This window comes from Panthera onca, chromosome C1 (genome assembly GCF_046562875.1).
Source record: "Panthera onca isolate mPanOnc1 chromosome C1, mPanOnc1 haplotype 2, whole genome shotgun sequence".
NCBI classification, from domain to species: Eukaryota; Metazoa; Chordata; class Mammalia; order Carnivora; family Felidae; genus Panthera; species Panthera onca.
In genome coordinates, this window is record NC_138346.1 from 24,447,225 (window position 1) to 24,470,892 (window position 23,668).

Consider the following 23,668-nt stretch of genomic DNA (forward strand, 5'->3'; position numbering starts at 1 on the left):
CTTCCTCTCCGTGTCTACCTTGTCCAGGAAGCATTCCCCCAAGAAGAACCAACAACTATTTTAATATTAGTTTAAATGTGAATAAAAATGCTATAAAAATAATGAAAAAAAATATTTAAAAGTAAAAATGGACAGGAATATGGGGACTATTTGCTGTTTTGAATGTAGAATCATCCAAACCATCAGAAGAGGCAAAGAAAAAACAGTTTGGGAATGAGCAGGCTTGTGTTTGGATCCTAGATCCAGCACTTACTAACTCAGTGATATTTGGTAAAATATTCAACCTCCCAGAGCCTTGGTTTTTCTCATAAGTAATAACAATATGAACACAACAGGTTGCTGAGAAAGAAGAATGAAATAGCATCAGTAAAGCAGTGGGTACATACAAAAAGAAGAGAGAGGAAGAAACATATATTGAGCATCTAACCTTTCCCTTCAATAGAATAAAAGACATTGACAGACTAGACTATAAGGGCTGCAAGCTAAAACTCAATGAAAGTTTTGGATGAAATAGAAATGCAAGTTAACTTATCCTCAAATTTAATGGAGTTAGAGGTTTCAAAGACATTCAAAAAACTTAGCACATGGTTTATCTCATTTATGTCTCTTTCATTTTACAACACACTCCTAGCGTTTTATTTATTCATTTATTTATTTTTATTTTTTAGTGTTTGTTTATTTTTGAGGGGGGGGGGAGACAGAGCATGAGCAAGGGAGGGACAGAGGTGGGGGAGACACAGAGTCCTAAGCAGGCTCCAGGCTCTGAGCTGTCAGCACAGAGCCCAATGCGGGGCTAGAACTCTTGAGCTGTGAGATCATGACCTAAGCTGAAGTTGGCCTCTTAACTGCCTGAGCCACCCAGGCGCCCCCTAGCATTTTATTTTTGATGGAACCTCTTTATGCTTCTGCTGAAATCTGCTTCTTAAACTGGAAACCTAGAAGGCTTTCTCAACTCCACATACTTCATGCCCCAATAGAATCCATCAGCAACTGTGGTTAATTAGATCTACAAATGATTTACTAAATCCTTCTCATCTCATTTCCACTGGTATGCCCTTGTCCAAGTCATCTTCATCTTTAGTCTGAACTATTTAAAGTCTCCTAACAGGCTCTCGATTCTTTTATCCTTGCTTCCTCTAATCTGTGTGTCTGTAGAGCAGCCAAGGTTTGTGTCCTTCCTCTCCTCCCTTCCCTCACCCCCAGTCCTTCTCTTTGCATGTCCTTATCCCTTATTCTGACCCACAAGGCACTACATGATTGGTCTCTTGCTTACTTCTAGAACCCTATCTCAGGCTACTGGTCCTTCACTTCACACTGGCCTTATTTCAGGTCCTTGCACCTGCCTCAGGGCCTTAAGTTTCCCCTGCCTCAGGGCCTTTGCCCTGAACACATTTCCACTTCGTTTTGCATGGCTAGTTCCATTAAATTCTTTATATCATTTCCTCAGCAAGGCCTCTGATCTACCCCTCCCCAATCTAAACTAGTTTTTCCTTCCTTACTCCTACTTTATCTGTTTTAGGAAAAACATCAGTTATGTACCAGGAACTATTACAGACATGGAGTAAATCAATTAATATGCCAAATATCTCTAATTTCGAGTAGCTTTAATTCTAGTATAGGAAGTAGAATACATAATTAAATTGCATAATATGATAGAAGGTGGTGAGTGCTTAGAAAAAAAATAGAGAATGGGGATGAAAAGTTAGAGTGTAAAAATTACAATTTTAGTTAATATAAGAAAAGTCATCTCTGAGATGCTGACATTTGTGTAAATCTTAAAGGAAGCAGAGGGATGAGTCATGCAGATAACAGCAAGAAGAACTGTAAATGCAAAGGCCCTGAGGTAGGAGTGTTGCCTGGAACATTTGAGGAACAACAAGGGGCCAAAGAGTTTGGAGTGGGTTCAGCTTTTGTCACAACACTTTTCACAATATGGAAGGTAATTAACCTTTCTTCTTCTTCTGTTGTCTTTCTTTCTCATTGATGTTCATGAGGGAGGGACAGTTTCTGTTTTAACCTCTGATGTATTCAACGTCCAATACACTTAACACAAATCTTAGCACACAGTAGACAGTCAACAAAATTTTTTGATGAGTCAGTGTTGTCTTACCCCACTGATGTTGAGAACAAAATAATCTGTTAGAACATGAGTTGTAGGGGGATTCGTGTATTTCTGTGGAAAGATGTTAGAGAAGGAGATTCTGGCTGACTGCAAAGTCTCACCAGAAGCTTACCACCCAGGGACAGGTCCTTCCAGATAAATATAGATAAAGAGCTTGGCTGGAGGACATCAAATAATAACAAAGGAAATTATACGATCTTGACAATTACTCCTTAGAGTAATTGTAGGTATAGTGATGCATTACACCTCCATACCGCAAAGCTATTTTTGTCTGTAGGATGAAAATGGACACCTGGAGTCACCTCAGGCCTGGGCTAGAGAGAAGCTGAAACTTCCTTGTCCTTGGGCCTTCCATTTCTAGATTTCACTCTTTGAACACAACTTTGTCACATTAGGTTAACACATCACTGGGTAGGTAATGTACTTCTTTACCCCAGCTCTTTTCTTATTACTGTGGATACGTACTTGGCATCATGATTTAATTTGCAGGGAGGCTAGTCTTTTTTACTGGATTGTTTTCGAACTTAACATGAAAATCTCAAAAAGCAATTTCTCATGGTAGGCAATATTTTAATGTAAGGCCAGCAAAGCTGTCACTGGGAAGAAAAAAAAAATCTAGCACTTTGGCTGAGGATGCTTCTGATGGGTGAATGACCCAGGGCTTATTTTTTGAGTTCTCAAATCCAGGGATTGGATTAACTCCAGTGTTTGGTGATAAATCGGCATGACTGGAATGATAGCTATGAGGAGCCATCTTTCTTCTAGCACGTCAATTTTGGGTAAATATGGAAAGCCCTTCCTAATTTTGCATTCAGAATTAGAAACCCAAATATTAACGTTTTTCTTCTCAAACTTTCTAGTGACATCCCTCACTGATGCTGTGAGTATTCCTCTACAGTCTGCCTTGCTCCTCCTCCTTTCCTCGGCCTTTCCAGCTACCACCCTTGACATTGTTCTGTATTTTCCTGAAGATTTAACTGGTTTGAGCTCATTCGTTCAGTTTCGGCTATCATCTGTATCTCAGGGGCTCCTAAAATGTACTAGCCCTCATTTCTTTCTGGAACTCCAGGACTATATTTCCAGTTAGTTTCATGTTTTACATTTTCACCAGTGTTTTATTTTCAGGTTCTTGACTCCCAAGCTGTCCCACCCAACTTACCATTTCCCTTTTGATCTTTCTCTTGCAATTTTCATTTCCATTTACAACTATCATTAACAAACAGAAAATCATACTAGAAAATAACAAAAAAAAATCATAGGATCATTCTTATTCCTTCCTACACATGCAACATCATTTATTTATTCAACAAATATTGAATAGGAGTTGTGTTTCAGGGACTTGGATAGGCTCTGAGGATAAAACTGTGAACAAAGCCACCTGCTTCCTGCCCTCATGGAGTTCATCCTCTATCCTCATCATTAAGCTCTTTTTATGCTATATAAAGAGATCAACACATCCCTTCCTCTCCATCTTCATAGCCACTGCTGTGGTTTGGGTCTCATCATTAACTGCTTTGAAAATGACTAACCACAAACTTGCTCCCTGGGCCTCCACAGTTTCTCTGCTGCAGCCTGCATTGCCAATGGTGTTCCCTCTCTCTCTCCCTCTCTTTGTATATTTTTTATTTTTGAGAGAGAGCATGCATACGGGAGAGGGGCAGAAAGATAGGGAGACAGAGGATCTGAAGCAGCTCCCTGCTGACAGCAGAGACCAATGTGGGGCTCCAACTCACTGTGAGATCATGACCTGAGCAGAAGTCAGCTGCCTAATAGACTGCACCACCCAGGTGCCCCCAGTGTTCTCTCTCTTAAACACAAGAGGGTTTGTATCATTGCTTGATCCTCACTTAAACATCTTTGTTGGATCTCCTGGACAGATAAAATAATCCCTAGTAAGACATTTTTACCCTGACTTATCTCTGATTTGCATCTCTTTCCTTTTTTTTTTTTTTCTTTATACCTACCTCATGTTCCAGGCACACAGAACTTTTCACCATATCCTGATCATGTGGCTTTCATGCTCCTATTTGGAAAACGATTTGCACTTTTCAGTGTTTGTTGAGCACTGTTTAGAAGTAACCAACTCAAGTATCACTCTTTCTTTGAAGCCTTTCCTTGTTTCCCCTGCTTCCCTCTTCAAGGCTTCCCTGGTGCCTCATGTTCTGCTTTATTGGACTTACACCTTTATTTTCTTGTACTACCCACATCCATAACACAATGCTTACAATTCCCAGTCTTAGTTTCTTTCAAGTGAAGCAGGAGGTCAGAACACTCTTGAAATATTCCAATTGCAGAATCCTTGTAGATGTTTATGTTTTTTCCAAGTCGTTTTGCATTTGTACTTCCATTGTATTTCTTTTAGCAGAGCAATTAAGTTAGTTGTGTTTTTTTTCCCCTAAATTCAGTGGGTTTTAGTATACTCACAGAGTTGTACAATCATTACCATGATCAACTTTGGAACATATACATTATTCTAAAAAGAATCCCATACCCAATAGCAGTCATTCCCCATCTGTCTCTAAACACTTAGCTGGAGGCAACTACAGCTTTGTTTTCCATCTCTGTGGATTTACCTATTTGACACATTTCATATAAATAAAATCATACATCATGTGGCCTTTGTGTCTGGCTTTTTCACTTAGTGTAATGTTTTCAAAGTTCATTCATGTTGTAACATGTATTTGTACTGCATACATTTTTGTGGCTGAACAATATTCCATTGTGTGGGTATACCATATTTTGTTTATCCATTTATTAATTGGATTGTTTTGGATTGTTTCTACTTTTGACAACTATGAATAATGTTGCTATGAGCATTTTTGTGTGAATTTTGTGATTAATTCAATTTTAATAGAAATAACTCTCTTTGTATTCTTATTTGCCTAGTGGTCAACAGGGTACATGCATTCTGGAGTTAAATACTGTTCAGATCTTTACCTTACTGTCTATATGACTCAGGAAGAGTTTCCTACCTTCTTTGGGCCTCAATTTTCTCACACTTAAAAGGGGGATAATAATATTCCAGGTTGTTAAGTGAATTGTGTCTACTCTAGGCTGTTTTTAAGTAGATTAATTTATATAAAGTGTATAGAACAGTGCCAGGAACGAAGTAACTTCTCTGTAAATATTTGCTACTAATATATTTATTAAATTACTTAATTCTACTATCAGGTGTGGCTGGTATAACAGGACTGGGAACAAACACAACTAATTCTTGATAAACTTAATTTGTGTGCTCCCTACTAGCTGAGAGCAATGTAAAATGCACATCAGTTACTAATTTACAGATAAAATGGAAACTATTAATTAAAGTTAACCCAGTGGGTACCTTGAAAGAGGGCCAGTTAAGAATACTTCTGCTCTATTGAGATTGCTCACAAGACAAGGCTAAAAACTAGGACTTAGATAAAATTGCAGATGGATCCTTACATTGCATCTTCATATACTGTATTATTTAGTTTGTTTCTTCATTAAAAAAGGAAGGAAACATGCATTCAGGAGGGAGTTGCATCTAGAAGCATCTAAGTTTCCTCATGTTCAATAAGACCCCTAATACCAACTACATTTATTTTGTAAGATTATTGTGAGGTTCAATGAAGATGTGTTGTGAAATCTGTCAGTGAACTAAGTTACTTTTTTAACTTTTATTGGAGAATAATTAGCAAATATAATTGTATATGTGTAATGTGCACAACCTGATGATTTGATATACATATGCACTATAGAATGATTACCAAGGTCAAGATAATTAACACACCCATCACCTCACATAGTTAGAGTAGATAACTTTGTGTGTGTGTGGTGAAAATCCTTAGGATCTAGTCTCAGCAACGTTCAAGTCTTCCATATCCTATTATTAATTGTGTGAATGACTCTGGAGTACACTATACTAAGTGAAATAAGCCAGAAAGAGAAAGGCAAATACTGTATGTATCATTTGTACATGTAATCTTTAAAAAAATACTGACTTCATAGAAACAGAGAATAGAATGATGGTTGCCAGGGGATGGGTGGGTGAAATGGGGTGTTGGGAGGTTCAAGGGCACAGATTTTCAATTATAAAAAGAATAAGTTCTAAGGATTTAATGGACATAATGGGGACTGTAGTTAATAATATTATATTGTACATATGAACTGACAATTATTATTCAAATTGTTTTTTGAATATTTGGGCATTTGATGTGTAAGTTAAATTTTGGTCATGAAAGTGGAAGCCATCCTTGGTATTTAGTATAGAAAGGAGGTTTAATGTAGGGAATCTGGAAGGGCAGAATGTGAGTGTAGCTGGACCAATAGTCTCACCAGCCTGCAGCAACTAACATGGGTGTTTCTTGGGAAGTCATCCAAAAGCCTTGGGCAAAACCTCATGAGCTCTCTGACTAGACCATACCTGCAGCAACTGCCACCTGAGAATAATAATACCTTCCCTTTCTTGCCTGCCTTCCACCTCTAACTCAGGCTTCTTGCACTGTGAGGACTCCAGCTCTGTCCTTGCTGGCAAAGGAATCTGGAAATGTAGTTAACAGGCTATTTATACCCCTGCAAACTCAGAAGCCAGGGATGATACAGAATGTAGACAAGTAATTTCCAGCAGTGATTGGTAGTTTGAATTTGGAAATATTTCCACTGATGCTCAGTGTTTGGTTATTATGCAGGCTTTCTTATTTTTCTTATGATGCGTGGATAGGTCAGAGTGCTAAAATGATGAGTGGGAAGCAAAGCTGTGGCTTCTAAGAACTGCATGTACATTTGAAAATTCCACTTGAATGGCTTCCCTCCAAGATAATAGCTGGAAAGGTCAGTATTTTTGGCTTAAGTGAAGTGGAATCTTGCCCAATTTAGTGCCCACATAGAATTAAAAGAGATGTCTCATAATTTTGAAGCATCTTGACATGAAGCATTTTGAATGAGGCAAGAAAGAAAAACTGGAAGGCTTATTTACTACAGCAAAGGGTGATCAGTTTATAGATAACAATTTTATGTACATTTTGAAGTTTATTTTAACATAATCTTTTTTAAGAAGGTTTGAAGTGATAATAATACATTAAGTATGATGCATATAAAACTGTATCTTTTCATTTGTATATTTTGGATAGATTTTTTTTTTCCTCTTTTTTCTCTCATTCCCACCTTGGGCCAGGAGAAAGCCCAAAAACTATTTGGTAGTGCTTGTCAAGGCAGAAAGAGAGATGCCAACTTTTCTAATATGAATCTATCCCAGGACTAATACTTATTTTGGCAATGTCAAAGCTCTAAGTGCCCTGTGGGTCTTTTGACCTAAAAAGCCCAAGTCCGTTTCAAGAGTGACTAGGAGAAACTGAATGACTAAATTAGGGTGAGGCTGAGAGAAAGATCATGAGGCCTGGGGTGGATTGTAAAACAGAGCAGAATTACAGATATGAGACCATACAATGCATTGTCCCAAAGCATACACTTTAGACAGTGAAAGAGGGCACTAGACATCAACATTCCACAATTTTTTGAATCTTTACTTATTTCCTACTGATTTTAAAAATATGGTGTAGTTATAAAAGTGATTTTCAAAATAAATGTTTGTCTGAAATAGAACACTGGTACTTTGCATGTTCAAAAAATCTTATATACATTGATTATCTGAAAATGTGAAATTACATAGGCAAAATAAATGTATTCATCTCCCTTAAATAAATGTATTCATTGGATCCTGAGTCATATCCAACTCTAGTAGAATGGAACAGCATGTGTAATTGGTCATTCATCTTGAAAACTACAACCTGTATCCCAAAGAGGCCAGCAGACAGAGCCATCACCCTCCCACTACTCCAGATGAGGAGTTAGCTACTCCTAACCATTTGTGTCCAAAGGCCCTACATACAGTCCTCTGAAGGAAGGCATTAGTTACACTGAATATGGAAAGCTTTGGAAAGAGAGAGACCAGTTATTACAGTTGTCTTTAAGATTTATTTATGTACTAAAATAAGAAATTTTTTCACTCCATATGATTGTCACACACTGCTAGAGAAAACCATAACTGTAGATGAAAGTACAAAGTAGAAACTTCCCAAACTCATTCCAACTCTGACTGAATCTTAACTGGATTCAAATACTGGTTCCTCTACTTATTTGTGCAAGTAAGGTGGGTCATAAACAGGCAGACCAAGTACCCGGATAGGAACGTGGGAAGAACCATGTCCTCCAAACATAAGATAAAATTTAAATGTTTATAATAATAGCCAATGCTTATTCATGGCTTACTGTGCACCTGGGACTACTCTCAGCACTTGACATACAGATTAACTCTTTGAACCTCCACAGCAGTCCTATGAGGGATAGACTTCTGTTACCCTCAGGAAAACAAGAGGTTTATTATTGTTCAAGTCATAGAATGAGTAAGTGGCAGAACAGGAATGTAGACTCGGGCTGTTTAAATCCAAATCCACATTCAATCTCACCTCCTGAATGAAACAATTGGGTATGTAAGGGGCGAAAATAAAGTCATCTTGAAGAAATAAGATCTCGATTAGACTAACAATTATCTTATAGCTTAGAATTGTTTTAGTTTTCAGCTTATCATGGATTTGCCTAAGGAAAGCACCAAAATATCTTCTGTGTTGGGAATCTAGAGTTTTAAATCTGACCGTGGGCCGCTCTTACGATGTAAGGCCCTGGGCAGTTTAACTCTCTGAGCCTCAGTTTCTTGTTGTATAGAAACAAGATGATAGGGGTGTTCAGAAGGATAAAGTCGAAGTATTTGCACCATACTGTAGTATAGTAGCACATTATAAATACTGGACAAATGGTAACAATGATAGCTGCCATTTAATGAGTAGTTGTGAAGAGACCGGCAATGCTCATACAGTCAAACCTTAGTTCACGACCATACTTTATTCCAGAAACATGCTTGTAATCCAAAGCACTTGTTTATCAAAGCAAATTTGGCAATAATAATGGAAATAATGAAAACTCAGATGATTTGTTCCACAACCCCAAAATATTCATATAAAAATGACTATAATACTGTAATATAATACAAAATAAGATAGAAAACACAAAATATAAAGACAAATAAACAAATGAACCTGCACTTATTTTTGAAAACCTTTGTGGCTGGTGTGGGGAAGACAAAAAGAGGGTTATTGTGTAGGACGACTTTCCCTGTCACTAACAGATGTTGACTACAGTACAGTATTAATAAACTGTCATATACTGTATTGAATGTAACTGCAATTAGGCAGCAGAGGAATGGGTCTGTATCTGCAGGCAGCCTGACCTAGAATGAAGCAAAGCATTCCTAAGCTTACTGTTGTATGGAAAAGCAAAGGACCGTCCAGAGGTGCTCTGAAGTGACAAAAAATACACTGGTGCCAGTTGTGGGCACCTTCCGATGTTCTGAAAAATCCCTGATATCTGCCAAACACTGTGGCCTGAGACAGCATCGGAGCATGGGAGACAATTACCCACAAGCTCCCAGTGAAAGAGAGAAGAATCATTAGCTCAGTTGTGATCATGTGACATTTAGCATCGCATACTACTCCTATTACAAGACATCACTTGTTTATCAGGTTAAAATTTATTAGAAATGTTTACTCATCTTGCGGAACACTCGCAAAACAAGTTACTTGCAATCCAAGATTTTACCGTATATCATTTCAAGTAACCATATGGAGGGACAATAGCTAAAGAAAAACACTATCAAGTTAATACAAGTTTGAATCCTTCTAATAGGATGCCAATGTTCCTTTCTTTTTCCTGTTTTTTTTTTTTTTTTTTAATTATTGGCAAGGCCTATTGCAAGACTTCTGAGTATCACAAAAACATTTAACTTAAAAAAAAATCCTATATCTCTGACCCTTAAGAAAATAGAAGATAATGCCATCTGCACATCAGCATTAAAGAATAGAAGCTTTGTGGGGCACCTGGGTGGCACAGTCGGTTAAGCATCCTACTTCGGCTCAGGTCATGATCTTATGGCCAGTGGGTTCGAGCCCCATGTCGGCCTCTGTGTTGACAGCTCAGAGCCTGGAACCTACTTCAGATTCTGTTTCATCCTCTCTCTGCCCCTTCCTCACTTGCCCCCTGTCTCTCTGTCTTTTAAATATAAACATTTAAAAAAAAAAAAAAGAATAGAAACTGTGCTAGGAAGTACAAGTGGGTAATTTAATTCTCTCAGAATGTTTATGTCTGGTTTTCTTATTTCCCAGTTTCAAAAGGAATCTGTGATTTAAGAATGAATTTGTAGAAGTTCTGTTTTGTTTGAGTGATTTTCGTTTACAATGAGATAAACATTTGATGAAAAGAAATGTAATTTTCTGAAGCATTGCTGACACCTTATTCCCAACTTGTAGGTATAAATTAATGTAACAAAGGGCAATAATTTTTTAAGTCTTGCATAAAATTGAAGTATCTAAACCTTGTTTCTTGTTGGAGTGTGAGAAAATCTATTTACTGTAATGAAAATAGTGCTCTATCTCCTCCCCCCAGCACCATTCTTAGAGCTTTGACATTGGAATTCACAAGTTAGCTTTTATTTTTAACAGTTGTTGAAAATATACATTTTAGGGGTACCTGGGTGTCTCAGTTGGTTAAGTGTCTGACTTCAGCTCAGGTCATGATCTCACAGTTCATGAGTTCGAGCCCCGCATTGGGCTCTGTGCTGACAGCTCAGAGCCTGGAACCTGCTTTGGATTCTGGGTCTCCCTCTCTCTCTGCCCCTCCCCACTCACCCTCTGTCTCTCTCTCTTTCAAAAATAAATAAACATTAAAAAAAATTTAAAGAAAAAAAAATATACATTTTAAGATGTCAACAACTCAGAAGCAATTCCCCTTTTCCTAGCAATTGGCTGGTGGCATATAGTCACATGGCTTTCCTCTTGACCTAGCATGGTTTAGAAATGTTGGATATTGGGCAAAAGGAATTCCATATATATATTTTTTAATGTTTTTATTTATTTTTGAGAGAGATAGAGACAGAGTGCAAGTGGGGGGAGGGGCAGAGAGAGAGGGAGACACAGAATCTGAAGCAGGCTCCAAGCTGTCAGCACAGAGCCTGACGCAGGGCTGGAACTCACAAGCTATGAGCTCATGACCTGAGCTGAAGTTGTACGCTCAACCACCTGAGCCACCCAGGCACCTGGGAATTCCATAATTTTTAATGGGTGAGGTCACCGAGTGATATAATCTAGAATGTGCATGTATGTGAGCGTCTATTTGTATGTGTGCATAGACATAGGTACTTTCATTAAAGAAGCTAATTTTTGTTCAGTGTCTCAAGGAAGAAGATATAAACGCAAAATCTTTCACTGTGAGCTTGTTGAGAATTCAGATGTAAATTATTTCATCTGGCAGAAGTTCATAAAGATATAGATGGGATAGTACAAAAATCAGTCAAGAAAAAAATTGAATTAAATTAAGCACCACTGGTAGCACATTAAATTACATTAGGATTGACAGGAGGGTTTTCCTATGGATTAATAAAGTACTCTCCAGGTTTCAGTGACCTCGTGGATGTACTTGCACAATGACTGCAGAGCAGCCATGGGAGTGTGACAGTTCTTCATATTTGCATTAATGCCAAAGACTCTTAGGAGTTAATGAGAGAGAAATGTTAGAAGAAAATTCAAGGTTATTCTCATATATTTATGAGAATATTTATGTACAAGGTTATTTATTTAGCATGGGATTATATTTTAACAACCACAAGAGAACAGGTGACCCTGATTGATTTTTTTTATCACTTCTTAGAGTTTCCATGAATAAAGCATCTTCCCAACCCCCCCCCCCCCCATAGTTTTATTTTTTTTAAAGTTTATTTATTTATTTTAAAAGAGAGAGAGAGAGAAAGCAGGGAAGTGGTGGAAAGAGGGAGACAGAGGATCCGAAGCAGGCTCTGTACTGAGAGCAGAGGGCCCCATGTGGGGCTCAGACTTGTGAACTGTGAGAACATGACCTAAGCGAAAGTCAGACACTTAACCGACTGGGCCACCTAGGTGCCACTTTTTTCTTTTAAATGGGAAGTAAATGGGAACACATTTTTTTCCCCCCTCTCTGAGTTTCCATTAGGTGATGAAACTTTGGGTAATGAGGATAAAAATGAATGAATACTGTAATCGTCCTTAAAGAATTTTCCAGTACACAGGTATGCGAATACGTCTTATGTGGGATAGTGTCATTCCATTTCTGTTTTACTTAAATTTAGTAGCCTGCTGAGTTTTACCAAAGTTCAACATCTAGTGATGTATTCATTTGTTTTTTCCTTTTAATTTTCTGATGGAATAAATCACATCAATCAATTTTCTGATAGTGGAAAATTCCTGCATTCCCAGGAACACCTCACTTAGTCATGACACCTGATTTTATTAATATACCAAAGGGTTCAACTTGCTGATGGAATAGCTATTCAGAATTTTTCACTAGTGGCCATAAGTGAAATCAATCTATAGCTTCCCTTTTTCATAGTACTCTAAAATTAAATTTAGAGTTCAAAGTTTGTAAACTTAAGTGTGGAGATGCTTTCAAAAATGTTTCTGTGTTGTAGAATGACATCAAAATCATCTGTTCTTTGAAAGATAGACAGACTTAAGGGAATTCATCTAGACCCAGTATCTTTTTTTAATGCTAAATTAAACCTTTTTAGATTCTAATCTTATCTTCTGAAGAACCCTAAGATCTCACTGAAATGCCATTTTACACACTTTTGATTAGCAAAAACTAACCCCAAATTTGAAATCATTGAGACCTCTTATTAATTGGAGAACAGTTTCACTTTATTTTGTAAGCTGAATATTTCCATGAGTTGGGCTCATCAATTCCCAAGAGGAACTAGCATATACCAAAGGGGAACCCTTGTGTGTGTGCATTAGGAGACCTGGAAAAGAATGTTCATGGCAGCACTGTTTATATTAGAAAAAACTGGAAACAATCCAAATACTCATTAATGGGTGAATGAGTAGATAAGTTGTAGTACATTCAGTTTTAGTATATAAAAGTGAAAGTGAATTAACACATGGAAACTTTGTACACCAATCTTAGTAATATTAGGTTGAGTTCTAAAGCAAGTTATCAGAAGATTCCCTTTTTCAAAAGTTCACAAGACAAAATTAAACAATATTTAGGCGTACCTATTTAAGTAATAAATCTATAAATAAAATAAAAGCACAAAATTCAGAATGGCGGTTATATCTATGCAAGAAGGTGATAAGAAGAAATAAAGGAAAAATACATAAATGAATGTAAGTAATTGGTAATAGTCTAAATCTTAGGTTAAGTAATAGCTTATGAGAGTTCATTTTATTGATTAAAAACACATAAAATAATAAAATTAAATGAGAAGTCCATGACTGATGATGACGTTTTATGAACCAAGTGTGAAGATTAATCCATTGCTATACACTCAAGGTTTAGTATGTATGTGTTTATATTTGTGTGAGTACATGTGTATGTGTTTGTCTTATTTCTTATAATAGTGCTGCCTCCTTATAAGTCCCTTAGTTTTGGTCTTTTTTTTTTTTTTTCAGTGATGTTGTCTCCTTAAATACCTTTCAATCGTTCTTTGCCTACTTCTATCAGAGTGTGTGGGAATCTCTAACACCTGTCTAAATCAGCTGTTGAGGACTCTTGGAAAGAAAAAGATAATGGGAAGCTGCCATGCACATAGGTGAAGCATACTGGGAGACACCTTTTATTCTTAAAGGCAGACAGGGCTCAGTAAGACAGCTCTCCTCTATGGTTATTGGGTTAGCAAGAATTGCAATGTCTTTGCAACTATATGCCAAAAGCAAGCAAGACATTACCCCTCAAAGCATCAAGGTGACCCATATTGCTCAGAAGAATAGCTTCCCAAAGCACTTGTGGAGTCTGTTCTATGCCAGAGCCCCAAAGGAAAGGCCAGTATATCTATAGGTGACTATGCAGCATAATAAAGTAGCTTTAATCTTTTTTAGGGTTTGTTGAAGCCAATGGTTCTAAACTTTAGTTGAATAATAGAATCACCCAGGGGATGTTTAAAAAAATCCTTATATACAGCCCTAACTCAGGCTGAATGGAATCAGAATTTCTGGGAGTGGAACCCAAGCATTGATGCCTTCTAGATTTCCTCAAGTGACGCTAATGTTGAGCCTACATTGAAGACACAGCTTTATAATTTTTTTAAAATATTTTTTTAGAGTGAGAGAGAGCAGGGGAGGGGCAGAGAGAGAGGGAGAGAGAGAATCTTAAGCAGGCTCCACACTCAGTGTGAGGCCTGACATGGGGCTTGATCTCACGACCCTGAGATCATGATCCAAGCCAAAATCAAGAGTCAGACACTTAACCAAACTGAGCCACCCAGGCACACATAGCACAGCTTTAAGTATAAGAGCAGGAGATAAGTAGAAGTTTTAAAAATATCATCAGATCTCTATACTTCCCTCCCCTAAACTGCACTACTTATTTTATTTTTTTCCAAATTCTGGGCAGAGGATGATTCTATGATCATCGATGTCCTGGAGAGAAAAAAGGGGAGGAAAAAAAGAGAGATGATCAAAATTGATATAGAACAAAAAAATGATTTTCCTGCTAGAACAAAATTTTTGTTAAAAAATCGAAACTATCTTGCTGTCAGTACACTGCCTGTCCTGGTAGTTAATTTCTGACTGGAAGAATTTTAGTTCTTAGTCTGGTGCCTCCACATTGTTTCACGTTGGATTGTTTCATCTGATCACCTTATCAGCAAAAATTACCACTTGGGTAACTCAGGGAATCTGACCAAGATGAGTGATGGGAAAGTTCATATAAGGCCTTCTGTCTTCTTTCATTATTTTTCTTTCTACCCCCTTCCCTTTATTACCCCAGATATGTTAGAGTTTAACTCTTATGATGAAACAGCACTCAGAAGCTAGAGTTTACTTTCCCTTAATTGCAAAAGACTCTCGAAAGTTCTCCTGTTTGGGGACAAAAGTTAAGTGATATGCCATTCATTGAATTGTATTAATACCAGCTACCATTTAGTGAGGCTTATTGTGCATCAGACACGGGTTTAGCATGTTATCTATACTGCCTTTCATAACTTTATAATACAGCTCTGTGAAGTCAGTAGTATTCTCTCCATCAGTGAAGATAGGACACTGGTGCTTAAGAAGGTTATGCAACTTGATCAAAATCAAACAGCCGGTAGTGGATAGACTATGTAAGAGTTGACTTTTTTAAAAATGTTTATTTATTTGAGAGAGAGAGAGCGAGCAGGGGAGGAGCAGAGAAAGAGGGAGACACAGAATCTAAAGCAGACTCCAGGATCCAAGCTGTCAGCACAGAGCTCAACACAGGGTTCAAACTCAAGGATCGTGAGATCATTACCTGAGCCAAAGTCGGACGCTTAACTGACTGAGCCACCCAGGCACCCTTAAGAATATGTAAGATTTGGATGAAGTTATCTTTTTTTAAATTTTTTTTCAACGTTTTTTATTTATTTTTGGGACAGAGAGAGACATAGCATGAACGGGGGAGGGGCGGAGAGAGAGGGAGACACAGAATCGGAAACAGGCTCCAGGCTCCGAGCCATCAGCCCAGAGCCCGACGCGGGGCTCGAACTCACGGACCGCAAGATCGTGACCTGGCTGAAGTCGGACGCTTAACCGACTGCGCCACCCAGGCGCCCCTGGATGAAGTTATCTTAACCCAATTCCCTTACTTGAAATACTTAAACACTTAACTCCTTTACTCTGTATGTAGAATTAGAATCTTCTAATGGAAGGGACCTTAAAGATTTTCTTATCTCACCACTCTGTATTTCCCAACTCTTCTTGAACCTACCAAGTGATGGGAATCTCACTTCGTCCTGAGGTAGCTTCTTCCATTTTCAGAAAGTTCTACAGAAAATTACAGTGATTCAGTACTGGACCGCTGTGGATAAGGCCTGGTTCTACTCACAGATGTCTAATGTAATCATTTAATTGCTTGTAGACAAGAGGTGTCATAGCTAAGCCTCATATGTAAAATAAGCATAATAATAACAATAATGCATCTGACATTAAAATGGTGGTAAGGGTTAAAGGAGGTGATATATGTAAAATGCCTAGTACTTATGAACTTATAAAGTGATAAACTTATATATTAGTTGTAATATGTTATATATAAGTTATAAGCATAAAAGTTATAAAACATGTTAGGTTTATTCCATCAAAGCTCAAGCACTCCTTTAGGATTTCCCTCACCACCTCTTTCTAAAACCATAGAAAGAAAATTTCAGGGGCGTCTGGGTGGTTCAGTCAATTGAGCATCAGACTCTTGATTTTGGCTCAGGTCATGATCCCCAGATCATAGGATCGAGCCCTGTGTTGGGCTCTGTGCTAAGTATGGAACCTGCTTAAGGGTCTCTCTCTCTCTCTCTCTCTCTCTCTCTCTGCCTTCCCCCATCTCAAATTTAAAAAAAAATTAGCAAAGTGATAACTGGCTGTAAATGATGAACCTCCTTTAAGCCAGGCTTCCTCTTCTGTCTTATTGTTCATGTTTGTCCTTGTTGGAGCTCTAAAATGTATGATCAGTTCCTTATTATTTATCTTCCATGTTCGGTGTAGTCCTTTCACATTGACAGCTTATCTGGATGGTCACCATGATTGATCCAAGCATTGACAAGCTTTGATTTGTGTCTATGAGCTCTAAGTCTGCAATTTGAAGCCAAGTGTTTCCAGGATCTGAGGGCCCTAATTGTGTACTCTGATCTCACTGCCCTGGGCACCTGGCCTCTAGTTACTGTACTTCCTCTCTAGACTAAATGGCACTAATTCCATCAATCTGTTCTTATAAGGCCTAGTCCTTTCTCAACCATGTGTATTTTGTCAACGACTGCCCCAATTTTGTAGTCCAGAACTGTGCAAAGTATTCCAAGCATGTTCTGATATAGGTAAAGTACAGATCTTACCTTCTATGCTTAAACAACCTCATCTTTTAAAGTAAAGGGAAGATTGGACTGTTCAGTCTTTTTTGAGCATAACTTTCAAATAGCATAAAGTGTGTGTGTGTGTGTGTGTGTGTGTGTGTGTGTGTGTGTGTGTGTGCGTGTGTGTGTGTGTATTTGCATCCAGAGTGTAAAATAGAGTAGTTAATTCTTTCAGGCATTTTTTTTCATTTTTCTTCTGTTTTAACACTTCAGAGGGAAAAAAAAAAGTTCTTTTGATTCAATAACCCTTAACTGTTCTTTGATATTGTTTGACAAAACCATGGTTGAAGGATTTATTTTTAATTTTTTTGAAGTATTTGTGTGTGTGCGTGGATTTTTTTTCTTCCAAAATTTTACTTAAATTGAAGTTAGCTAACATATAGTGTAGTATTGGTTTTAGGAGTAGAATTTAGTGATTCATCACTTATATATAATACCCAGTGCTCATCACAGCAAGTGCCCTCCTTAATGCCCATCACCCATTTAGTCCATCTCCCACCCACCTCCCCTCCAGCAACCCTCAGTTTGTTCTGTGTATTTAAGAGTCTCTTATGGTTTGCCTCCCTCTCTGCTTTACCTTATTTTGTTTTTCTTAAAGGATTTTTTAAAAGTTTTACTCTACTTTGTCTATTCTTATTTATATATGTGCCTTTACTTGAACTTTACAGGATAAAACTAAAAGGAAACAATTCAGGTTTAAAATTTTATCTTTACATTTAAATGAAAATTTAAACTAGAGGTATGGATTGAGAAATTGTTATGCAGGTTAACTAAATTGAAGATAATAAATGTGAATTTACTCTCATGAAGGTTAATTCAACTAATTCAGTCTCAGTATCACCTCAGTTCCTGGTCATTTTCTGATGTTCTCCATCTTGTGTATATGTATGTAAAAAATTTTAGACATCGACACAACGGTTGTCACTTAGATTTTCTTTTCCCAAACACTAGTATCTGAAGAATACAGTCTTCTCCATTTTCCTTTTCTTGGCTGCTACCAAAAACAAGATGTGGTGGTTAAATATTTCAGTGGTTCAAGCACCCAACTCAAACTAGCTTATGAGTTAAAAATGGAAGACCAGAATTGAGGGAGAGGAGAGGTCACAGAAAGGGTAGGAACCAAGACATCTCCAAGAACATCAGCAGTAGAAAATTGTAGCATTTTCTCCAGATTTAAGTTTCCCAACCATTTATTGACCCATTTCATGGTAATATAAATCTTGTAAACTCTCTTTAGGATTTTGAAAATTAAGCCTTTACTTTTGCATTTTATATGATAAACAAATGGTTTTAAGTAAGACTTTTTGTTGTTGTTTTGTTTTTCAGCTCAGTATATTAATTGTGGAAGCCACTCAGTAAGTGAATTTTCTTATATGTAAGTAACAGTCACACCTTTCAAGCAGCCAGGTGGCTCTGCTCTATATGGTCATTCTCTTTTTACTTCAACCCCCTAACACTTTACTGTTTTCCACAAGTTACAACATCAAGAATAGACAAAGATAGCATTCATAATTGATGTTTTGAAATCTTCAATTTTCTATTCTGAACCATAAGGGGAATCTTTAATTTTTTTTGTTTTGTTCTTAAATAGTAGAGGGGTTTTTAAGTGTAAATAGCCATTCTTTCTAATAAATTAAAAACTACATACAATCATTTCCTGTCATTTCTTACAAACATGTAATTTCTAGTGTGTTCTAGAAACATTTGAATATACTAGGTAAAAATGTGAATCAGATAAATTCCATGTATAATTGGGTTGTCCACATCTGCATTTTCCACTTCCTTTCCTTGACTCACTATTCAGCCCATACCCATTTGTCTCTGCCTGGATCATTCATAAACCTTGCTCTCACGACGGAGATTACGCGACGGAGATTACCAATGATATCAGTGTTGCAAAATCTAATGGACTTTAAACTTTGCATGTAACTAAATGTTTCACATAGTTGACTACTCAATCTTTTTAAAAAAATGTTTATGTATTTTTGAGAGAAAGAGAGAGACAGAGCACAAGCAGGGGAGGGGCAGAGAGAGAGGGAGACACGGAATCCGGAAAGGCTCTAGGCTCCGATCTGTAAGCACAGAGACTGATGCAGGCTGGAACCCCTGAACTGCAAGATCATGACTGATCCAAAGTCAGACACTTAACCGACTGAACCACCCAGGTGGCCCACTACTCCATCCTTTTTAAAGCACTGTCTATCTTGGTGTCTGTGATGTTGTACTGGATGTAAGGAGCAACGTGGATGCTCCATGTCAGTCTTCTTTATTTACTCCCACTCTTTGTCCATCCTCTAAATACTGGACTTTCTCATGGCTCAATCTAGGATCCTCTTCTTTTCTTGCTCTATGTGCTCACTGGCTTTAAATACCATCACTCTAACTGTAACTCATATGTTAGATTCCAACCTCTTTTCTGAGCTCCAGATATAGTTCTAATGGTTGCCTCTGAATATTCCCAGTCATATCAAACTCAATACCTTGTCAGAAAACTCCAATTTTCCTCATTTTAGTAAGTGACACCTGCACTGGTTTATACAGAACATTCATGCATTCATTCAACAATTATTTATCAAGTATCTATTTTGTGCTAGCTGTTATTCTAGATGTTGAACTTACAGCAAAAGACCAACTTTACCTTTTAATTGTGATCATCCTCCATATCCAGAAATCCACCATCAAATCCTGTCCAGTCCTCTGCCAAAACTTTCTCAAATATATCTACTTCTGTCCATCTCCATGGCTCCCCACCATAGCCTAAGTCACTCTGTATATTTGCTTATAGCACTTGCCAAAGTAAATTCTTCCCTGGAATACAGCAGAGGCCTCCTAAGTGGCATCCCTGCTCCCATCTTTGCCATTTCTACATAGAAGTCATAATAAACACTAAAAATGTAAATAAATTTATTTCACTCTTTAATGGTCCCAACTGTATTTAAAATAAAAGTCTAACTTTTTTACTAGGGGCAACAAGGGTCTCTCATTGCCTAACTCTCTAAGTGCAATTTTCTTCTGGGTACCATGCTCTAGCCACAAAAGTATTATGGTTTTTTTTGTTTTGTTTTAGTGTGTGTATTTTGTTTGTTTGTTTGTCTTTCCCAATTGCACCAACCCATCTTTAATTTTTTTTCTGGAAAGCTCCACATTTTCATCATTCTCTTCTCATCTTCAATATTCACTTTTTTTAGGGATGTTTTACCTGACTTCCAACTTATGTTTTTATTGTACCTTATTCATTTTTTTCATAGTGATTGTAAGAGTTTATAATTGTATGTTTATTTTCATATTTATTTATTATATCACCAACTAAACTATAAAATCAGTGAGAGTAGAAATCTTCTGTTTTGTTTATTTTAGACTCAACATTTAGCATAACACTTGAAGTATAGTAGTCATTCATTCTATATTGCTAAATGAATGAATCATCTTAAGTAAATTTGCAAAACTATCAAATTTTCTACAATCATCAAAAACAGAGGTTGTATTTAAACATCCATGTTTCGGGGTGCCTGGGTGGCTCAGTCGGTTGGGCGTCCGACTTCGGCTCAGGTCATGATCTCACGGTTCGTGGGTTCGAGCCCCGAGCCCCGCATCAGGCTCTGTGCTGACAGCTCAGAGCCTGGAGCCTGCTTCAGATTCTGTGTCTCCCTCTCTCTCTGACCCTCCCCCATTCATGCTCTGTCTCTCTCTGTCTCAAAAATAAATAAACATTAAAAAAAATTTAAACATCCACGTTTCCTGGATTTTTTTTCAAATTCATATTTCCATCCTTATTTACAAAGACTTTTAGAAACTGTGGGTATAAACATTAAATCACCCAAGGCTGGGTGAAATATTATTGAGAATAGCTACAGAATAAGGGAAACTGATTTTTTAAAGTCTGTTTCTGAAATTTAGCTGAAAAGAATATCGAGCACTAAGGAAAAATGATATATTAATATATCAGTATAGGTTCTCTGCTCACAGATTCACTTCCTATGAAACATAACAGAGGCAAGCTTGGGGAATTACAAAGGTAGGAAAAATCCTAATCAAATAGACACTGTTGTTCAAACAGAATATTAGTTGAAATGATCCAATCAGTGGCTTGAGCCAAATTTATTTTTCTTTAAGCCATACATGCTAGAACACAACCTCTCAGAGCATTAAGAATCCATAGTACATTCTAAGTGTTTGCCCAACAGGTGTGGGGATTTGAAAGATACATGCCTTGGAAATGGGATGAGAACAAAAAAGGTTACCAGTTAGTCATCAGAATTAATAGAGTTTCCTCATAATAGGGCCATATTTCTCAAGGTAAACATTATTTATTTGCATTCCAGGGCATGCTTGGCTGTTATATGAATCAACCTAAAATATAGTAAGTTCAAATTGCTGGATCTTTTATTTTTCCATTGTTCTGGATTACACCATGGAATGCAACACAACATGCAGAAATTTTCCTGAATATAAGAGTACAAAAAGTTGAAAAGCATAGCTTCATGGAAGGAGTTGGAAACTAAGCTTAGTTTTTGTATTTTTCCAATGACTTCTTTATTGAAGCCATTGATTAGAGGTTCACGTGGGTGATAAGTGACACAGTTGTAGGTCTTAATTTAAACAAAATCATTGTCTTTCATTGTAAAACACAGTAGCAGATTCTGTCCCAACACATCTCTGGCAAGGCTGGGCCGAGTTTCCTTCCAAGTTCAGAGGAACCCGTGCATGTGGCTGTTGCGTAGCCATCCCAGGGCTGTCTCTGGAAGTCCCTTACACTCCAGGGCACCAGGTCTCTCAGGGCCAGGGGCAGCCCTGCTCCTGTCCAGCCACTTGGCTTCTAATCTCCTGCATGACCAAGTAAAACTTTTTTCCGAAACAAAAGTTGGGTTCAGTATTAGGAAATCCAGTATCATTCACCATATTAATAAACCTTATTCCTAATGCTAGTATCTTATTTAATGGGAAAAAACAGAAGGCATTTCCACTAAAATTGAGGCATGGATACCTGGTCCCCCAGGCATGGATACCTGGGCCAGTACCTGTCAGGCCCAGGTGAGTCTGTGAGCCTCTCATCCCCACCAGCCACTGGCAGGCCCCCATAAGCCACTATGTCCATGCCTGGATGCTTCCTGTCTTTAATAAATAATCCATAATGAATGTAATTTAATACACAGTCGACCCTTGAAGAACATGGGTTTGAACTGTGCAGGTCTACTTACAAATGGATTTTTTATATTTACTGTAAATGTATTTTCTCTTCCTTATGATTTACTCAATGACATTTTCTTTAGCTAGCTTTATTATAATACAGTGTATTTTATATATATATGTATATATATATATATATATATACATATATATATATATGACATACAAAATATATCATATGACATATATATATATATATATATGACATACAAAATATGTGTTCATCAACTGTGTTATTGCTTCTGGCCAATAGTAGGCTTTTACTAGATAAGTTTTTGGGGAATCAAAATTTTTACATGGATTTTCAAATGTATGAGGGGTAGGTATTCCTAACCCACATGTCGTTCAAGGGTCAACTGTATAGCTAAGAATAAAAATAATTTTACCATGAAAAGGGAGTGATGAACTGACCATGGGAAGACCTTTGGACATGGTATTGAATCCCCACTTAAAGCCTCCAGGCTTACATGGTAATTCTCAAATTTCTCAGTCAATATGATAGTATACAGGACCTAACTTCCTATATTTTTTCCATCCACAAAATCTTTCACTTGATTTGCTTGAATTTCCAGTTATATAATTATGTCTTTTGAATTAATTTTGCTTTCTTTCCAGTGTTCATAGTTCCCCATTTGCCACACCCATAATTTCTTTTTTTTCTTTGAATGTTTATTTATTTTTGAGAGAGAGAGTGTGTGAGTTGGGGAGGGGCAGAAAGAGAGGAGGACAGGGGATTCCAAGTGGGCTCTATGCTGATAGCAGGGAGGCTGATGCGGAGTTCGAACTCACAAACCATGAAATCAAGATCTGAGCTGAAATCGAACTCTAAACAGACTGAGCCACACAGGCACTCCTCCATCCATCACTTCTGATTGATGAGAAAGTATTGACTTTCTTGAGCAACTAAACTCAAACTCTGTAGAGATTCTATGATAAAACTAATTCATTTAGGACATACCTCAGAATCAGTTTTTCAGCTACTTTAATTGGAGTTGGTTTTTTTTTTTTGTTTAATGAAATCAAATATACCAAGTTTCCACTCTTTATATAGCATGAGCTGACTAGTATAGTATAAAACAAATGGGAAATCACAATTTCTGTTTAGAACTCATGATTTATTTGGATACAATTTGTTATTTTCAAATGGCCCATTTCAGTTTCATCGGGCTTTTGCATTTGTCAATTTAGTTAAGAACACAAAGATGGTTTCCTGATGAAAGAAATAGCAAGGGAGTCTAATTTGTGAACTTCCAAGGTAAAATCTTTTTTTTTAATTATAGAAAAAAATGCAAGCGACTACACAATAAATGACATATACTTATTAACCTTAGAGATTGATAAAATTTCTTTTGAATAATGATTGGAAATATTTAGGGAAGACTGTAAATTTTTTCTTTAAATGTTTATTTTTGAGAGAGAGACAGAGAGACAGAGCACGACCAGGGGAAGGGCAGAGAGAGATGGAGACA

At 37.3% G+C, this 23,668-nt stretch overlaps 1 long non-coding RNA gene across 1 annotated transcript in view; it reads left to right on the forward strand.

Annotated features, from left to right (window-relative positions):
• Nucleotides 1–18,604, forward strand: part of LOC132673474 (uncharacterized) — a 151,633-nt gene extending 133,029 nt beyond the window's left edge. Inside the window, exon 4 of the long non-coding RNA XR_013557035.2 lies at nt 18,339–18,604. This is a non-coding gene — a long non-coding RNA (uncharacterized LOC132673474). The remainder of the gene's footprint in view (nt 1–18,338) is intronic.
• The last annotated feature ends 5,064 nt before the right edge of the window (nt 18,605–23,668 follow it).